This window comes from Coturnix japonica, chromosome 4, assembly GCF_054131305.1.
Source record: "Coturnix japonica strain WE chromosome 4, WE-NBRP24, whole genome shotgun sequence".
Taxonomy (NCBI): Eukaryota; Metazoa; Chordata; class Aves; order Galliformes; family Phasianidae; genus Coturnix; species Coturnix japonica.
The window spans coordinates 32196301-32202300 of NC_140666.1; the positions used below are offsets into that span (position 1 = coordinate 32196301).

General features: G+C 36.6%; 1 protein-coding gene across 9 annotated transcripts in view; it reads right to left on the minus strand.

The window, feature by feature from the left end:
- The window catches only part of LOC116653413 (uncharacterized), a 114102-nt gene extending 108552 nt beyond the window's left edge, over nt 1-5550 (minus strand). For all 9 annotated transcript variants that reach the window (XR_014945261.1, XR_014945260.1, XR_004307191.2 and 6 more), the window contains exons 1-2: nt 5433-5550; nt 4591-4683 (exon numbers count right to left, since the gene is read on the minus strand). The gene's annotated coding sequence lies outside the window, so the exon portion shown is untranslated. The remainder of the gene's footprint in view (nt 1-4590; nt 4684-5432) is intronic.
- Nucleotides 5551-6000: the final 450 nt, after the last annotated feature.

Below are 6000 nucleotides of genomic sequence, written 5' to 3' on the forward strand. Positions count from 1 at the left end.
GATATCTATAGACAGACGATGAAGTTTTAACAAAACCCACCAGCAGGTATCTGGCCAGAAATAACCTTCTTGTATTTCCAGCTGGGTATGTGCAAGATTTTGCCTCTCACATGAAGGAGACCTAGACATTTTACCAAGGGTGAAGAAACACTTTTATCCTCTAAAGATAAAGACTACAGAATAACCTTTTTAGAACAGATAAATAATATTTATTTTTTAAAAGTCAAACAGAAGTTTTCTTCTAAGTATCACATAGAAGGATAATCTTTGACCAAGGGACTCAGACCCTCAATAATCCAGTGCATACCATTAAACTAAAGACTTCAAGCATTTTGCTATCTACTAGTGAAAGAAAAGATCAAATTCCATTGCACAAAGATGCCCAAACACAAAGACACCCAACAAGGCCAGTTAGCCTTGGAAACAGGTATAACTTAGGAATAGGAGAACTCAGCGTGTTGATACTGAATGTCTTTACTGCATTAAACTGAATACAGACAGGCTGCTTATTTGGATGACAAATACAGAGCTGTGAAACTCCTTAAATAAAGTGTTATTAACTGCTTACTGCATCACTGAAATAATTTCCACATTGTAGTAAAATGTGTGAGATGGTTAAGTGTTCTGCTAGTTAGGCCATGGAAGATTAATACTCATAGGTTAAGTCAGAAAAAGTGATCAACAAGGTTGAACACATCAGGGTTAGGGCATCTAAGTGGAGTGTTTTAAAACTGCAATTATTTCCCAATCAAAATCATCTTCATTTACACCTATTTTAGAAAAAAATAAATGTTTTTTAATTGGTTGTTTTCACTCCACCCTAAGAAGTACCTTTGCCTAGTTCTTGAGAGGGCAGCTGTTTACAAGATAGCAAAGGATTTTTTTTATTATTATTTTTTTTTTTGTAATACATATTTTAAAGCTGTTTCTGAACATCCAGAACTGCTTCTACACTCATCTGAAGTATTAAATGCATCAAAAATATTACACATTTATGTATAAAAACAAGCCAAAATAGACAAAAATAGACAATGATTTCTCTAAAGAGAACTGTAGTAGAAGACCATTTAGTTCAAAACAAAAACTTTCTGATGGCATTATTAATAGAGTATGGGTAAAGAGAAAGCTTTAATAAAGCACAAAAACAGCTTTAAAATATTCAAAGCACATTTCTTTAAAGAAAATTGAGTAGTTCCTTGATTCAGATACATGCATGTTCCACTAATCCTGTACAGATTCTTTCAGAAGACTGTAAAATATATCCTAGAAGGAGGTGAATGATTTCAAAAACTGGGAAGCAACGATTACAACATAACTTGATAGAAAATCTGAAATCATCAGACAGTTCTACTTATAAAGTAATGTCATGACATATTATAGCGGGAAGGTTCATCACATTTTCATCATTTGAAGCCCTAATACAGAATGAGTAAGTACCTAGATGAGGAACAAAAAAAAAGGTGCAGTAATTAATGTACTATAGTATGTTTGCATTGATTTTTACAGGGGATATATTTTAGTGGTAATAACGTCTGGCACCTGACTACAAATCAATAGGAGACACTACCTCGCTACTTTAAAACGAAAATGAAGAAAGCAATCTTTTGTTTAACTGGTACCATTAGAGTTCCACATTCCAGTTTTGTTACTGTTTTGTTTGCTGTTATTTTAAATAAGATCCTCAATCTAAACTAATTTTGCCAAGTGAACACACAGTCTCTATATTATTGTTCTTTTCAGAATCACACTGTCAAATTTAGAGAAGCAAAAAAACGTCAGAGGAAAATGAGATCAAGACTTCTCCATGCAAATATACATAAAGATTAATATTTGCCATCACAGTTCAAATGCCACATTATGCTTTGCTTTCTTTCACTGTTTTCTCTTAGAACTGCTAAACAAGAGGTATTAATTTAAATAGTTTCAGACTACTAGCTGGTAGAGGGAGGTGATTCTGCCCCTCTACTCTGCTCTCATGAGACACCACCTGCAGTACTGCATCCAGTTCTTGTGCCCCATCAAAAGAAGAACATTGAGCTGTTGGAGTGGGTCCAGAGGAGGGCCACAAAGATGATCAGAGGACTGGAGCAACTCCCCTGCAAGGACAGGTCAAGGGGCCTACAGAAAAGCTGGGGAGGGACATTTTATAAGGGCATGTAATAACAGGACAAATAAAAATAGCTTTAAACTTGAAGAGGGTTGTTTTATACTAGATATTAAGAAGAAATTCTTTACAGTGAGGGTGGGGAAACACTGGAACAGGTTGCCCAGTAAGGCAGCAGATGCCCCATCCCTGCTCTGGAAGCATTCAGAGCCAGGCTGGACAAGGCTTTGGGCAACCGGGTCTAGTAAGAGGTATGATTCTATGATAATAGGTGAATGGAAGATTAGCAAAAGACTGGATGAGTTTCCAGCAAAGGTGTAATTGAATATTTGTTCTGATTGAACATGGCAGGCAGATAAGCATCACACAGACATCTACACATCCTCTTGGCTCCAGTGGGATGGAGAAGAGAAAAAGGAACGGGTGGGGTAAGGGAAGAAGAAAAAGGAGAAAACCAAACCAAACCAAACCAAACCAAAAAAAACAACTCATGGGTTGTGACAAAGAATGTAGATAGGAAAAAAAATGATAAAACACAATAAACAAGCGATGTACAGTGCAGTGGTACATGAGAGAACCAATGCCCAGCCAGTCCCCAGTCAGCAGTTCTGTCAGCCAACTCCCCTATTTTTAATTGTTGTGCACTATGCCATGTGGAATGGGATATCCCGTTGGCCAGTTGGGGCCAGCTGTCCTGGTTCTGTCCCTTCCCACCTTACCATGAACCTCTAGCTCATTGTTGGCAGAGCAGCACAAGAAGCTGAGAAGTCCTTGGCACTGTGTAGACATTACTCAGCAACAACTAAAATGTCCAGCACTCAAAGGGAGGTTAGACAGAGACCACCAGCTTTTTACAAGGCTTAAATGTGATAGGACAAGGCAAAATGGCTTTAAATTAAAATGAAGGAGATTCATATGAGATGTTAGGGGAAATTCTTTTCACTCAGATAACGGTAAGGCACTGGAACAGATTGCCCAGAAAAGTGGTTCCATTCCTGGAAGTGTTCAAGACCTGGCTGAATGGGGCCCCAGGCAGCCTGATCTGGTACCTGGTTTAGTGGGTGGCAAGCCTGCCATTGCAGGGCATTTGATCTAGCTGATCTTTGAGGTCCCACCCAGCCCAAGCCATTCTACAGTTCTATGAAATCATTTCAGACCTTTTCCTATGGCAACACCAGGCCTTCTGCTAGACTTTTCTTTTTTTAGTAGTATACAGACAGATAAATGTGGCACAGGTGACTTAAAATCCATTATCATCACTAAACAACAACATACGGAACAAAGCTGATGAAAGTAATATATTTTCAATGAATTATACGTATATAAAAATTCAGTATCTTTAGAATAAAGAAAAATAATTATATTAATTTTTAAAAATAATCTAAAAATTATAATAATCTAAAAATTAACATAAAAGCCTTTAACAGAAAACACACTTCTATATAAACATTACTGCTAGCACACAAAATAAAAGCATTGTTTTAGAATTTCTTTAGACCAGCCAGCTGGTTTTCTTACACACCAAACAATTTGCACTTAAATCTAATGGGACTACAGGTTCTGTTTCTCTCAGGATGTACTACAAACAATTCCAGAAAGGAAAAAAATTATCTTGCAAACAAACTTTACATATTTTTGTATAACACTGTCTATTTCAGCAATATTGAACGCTATTTCTGTGGAAAAGAACAATTTAGATGTTTTACTGTATAACAACACAATTAAATACAAGAAGACACACTTAAGTACATTAAATCACAAAAATAACCCTAGGAAATACTTGTAAAATGAAATCCTAATTTAATAGTGAAGATTGAAAGCTTTCAGCAACTTTCAGCACTTTACTTGCTATTTTTAAGCAGGAAAATATGTGAGTACAGCACCATTTACTTTTTTAAAAATTGATTGCTCTGTCTTTTCCTTGGTAATAAATATACTATCCTAACTCATTTACATAAAAGTCTGGAACCAAGACAGCATATAAAGCTCAGATGCAGAACAGCAAATCTGTGTTTGAGTGACCTTTATGTCTAATGTGCCCAGAAAAACCTGCTAACAAATGAAAGCTTTTTCAGGGCTGTCAGGTTTCACTGACAAGTTTAGAAAGGATAAATCAAGATACAGCAGAGGTAGTATATTGATAGGAAGATATGATACAAAAAGAGCACTCTTCAGAAGACAGGTGAGGGAGAATTCAGCTCTATTCCAGCTCTGATCTGCTGGGTTTTATTCAAGTAACTGAGACGCTAATCATTTACATATAAAAAAATAAAAATTAAAATCAAACTTGCTGATGATCTTCCATATAGTGTGGGTGAGATTGCCTAATTCTGCATGACCTGTATCCATGGAAGCAAAGGAAGCCCCTTCAGAGCCCACCCACCTCAGCAGCATTTGTGCAACTTGAGCACTGTTTTTCTCCCTGGAAGCAATCACATTTATCAACATAAAATCAACAGAAACTTAGTAGAAAACTGCTTCGATACCTCAAGGTCATTGTACACCACCTTCTACCAATACCATACATCTAAGGGAATCGAGTCTTGCAAGAGTTGTACAAACAGTGCCAGGATGTTCACCTGCATACAAAGAAATATAGAGGGAAGTGAAGTGATTCAGCTGGCATATATCTTTAATTCACTGATTTTCTGCAAGGAATATTAATGGAATGAAACTAACAAACTGTTGAGGTTTGCCTATTCTTTTCAATTTGGATACATCTACAGAAGCAGATATCAGCATCCCCTCTAACTTCACATCTGAATGAATTTCTCAAAGGAAGAACAGAGTGCCCAGCTCCCAAGTTTCACTAAGTTTTTCTCATCACCTCTAAAAAAATCATTGCTTAAGGAAAACAAACAAACAAAAAAACAAACTTGTCATATTGGTCCAAACTGTCATTTCATTTTTTCCTTGTACACCTGTAAAAACTGCATTTGGTCATGCTTTTTGCTGAACTTTAAACTCGTATCCAGTTTAGCACACATTTAAGAAAAAGGTTTGCCTTAGTTCGGTTTCCTGGTAGTTTCTTCCCTTGCTTACTGCACTGAAGAAGATAATATGAAATTAGATCTCAGACACTTTAGGAGCGTGCAACTACATCTGAGCCTACATTCTCTCTAAAACCATGGTCATTAGCTAGTCAGACAATACAACATGCTATCTCTATGTGGGAATAAAGGAGGACAATCCTGTTTACTTTTGCTCTAAAAGTATCAATTTAAAATCCACAGTTCTTAGCCAGATAACTTCTTTCCTTACACACTTAGAAATTACATATAAATTGATATAAACAGATAAAGAGACAGAAGAACACAACCTGTGTTACCTCTTTGGCAACTTAATAGCTTCCAGAAAGTGGCTATGAGCTTTTCCCTGCCACTGACAGCATAAGACTAGATGTGTGAAACTTCAGAGTCCTATTAAAGTAAATTGGGCACAGCAGATGTACCTCTCCACTGCAGTGTTTCCTCCACTGCAGTTTTAAGTTACAGTCCTAAAATAAGAGCAAGCGGGGTGCCTTCTCTTCCCCAGTTCAAGAAGCCTGAGTCAAAAATAGCCTTAGTGAATCTTAGTGAATTTCCATGACCACTCGACAGATTAAACATTTGCATTTATCCTGTCTGCCTTTCTCCAAGTTCAGTGTCTCTACAAGCTCTGCCTGTTTGAAAAATCTTATTTTTTCTTTTTAATGTTTTATTTAAGCAGTTAAGGTTTTTTGTTTTTTGGGTTTTTTTGCTGTTGTTGTCACTTTTTTTTTTTTTTTTTTTTTTTAAGGGGAACTTCTTTGACCCTGTGGAAGCAAAAGACAGAACATTTCTTCCGTCTCCTTCACAACTCCTTTTCTTTCACATGAGTATCCTTTTTAGTTCCCAAAGTACCATTCATATTCTGAA